The following is an 820-nucleotide window of genomic DNA, read 5'->3' as shown; positions in this document are numbered from 1 at the left end:
GGTTCCTTTGAAAGGGCACGGCCGACGTCCTTCCCTAATCCGATGAGACCGATGACCTCGCTGTCTGGTCTCCTTCCCTAAACAACCCAACCCAACCCAACGCATTACATTATAATCTCGAAGAGTACAGTGGAGCAGCAGTGGATGTTCCTTATCCAAGTCTACCGTCCTCGCCCACTTTGCTGCACAAGCACTCTTTCGACACATTTGCTGTTTCCCCATCGTCCTACGCCGCTTAGTCTACGACCGACTGTCCACGTCTCTGAGCGACTGGTAAACCCTCATCGAAAGCGGCTCAAGTGTGGTTCCGTCATTCCAAAACTTCCTGCACTCGCGCTGGGGGACCGGGTCAACCGGCAGACAAACAGCAAACGCTGACCGCACCTAAAGTCCAGCGCAGTATGATAAGGCGCAACCTGCGAATGGCAATGGACTGGGTTCGATGCCGTGTCTGCCATACAGTTCTAATACGAACGCAAACTTTCTCGGAGAGCTGCGCCGACGAATTCTCCTCGCAGAGTAGGCCAGCTGACACCTCCAAGTAGCAGACTTGTCGCTGCGACACACACATACACACAGGCGCTTCGCATCAGAGCGTTTTGCGGCCCGGCTGTGCCACTCCCTTCTCCTTCACCACTGGGTCAGCCCTGTAATTCGGGTACGGTGTGGGAACGTTCTTCCACGCAAATCGTCGGATACGTCTTGTACTACTTTAACTACTCTCAGTAAAAATCTTGAGATTATAGGTTGCATAATGGGACAGAGAATCGTGCTGATGTACGAGATGTGCCGTGTCTGTCCAGCTCCTGACACCTCCCTC

The sequence above is a fragment of the Schistocerca cancellata genome, chromosome 11 (genome assembly GCF_023864275.1).
Source record: "Schistocerca cancellata isolate TAMUIC-IGC-003103 chromosome 11, iqSchCanc2.1, whole genome shotgun sequence".
NCBI lineage: Eukaryota > Metazoa > Arthropoda > Insecta > Orthoptera > Acrididae > Schistocerca > Schistocerca cancellata.
Note: the sequence above shows the minus strand (reverse complement) of the source record.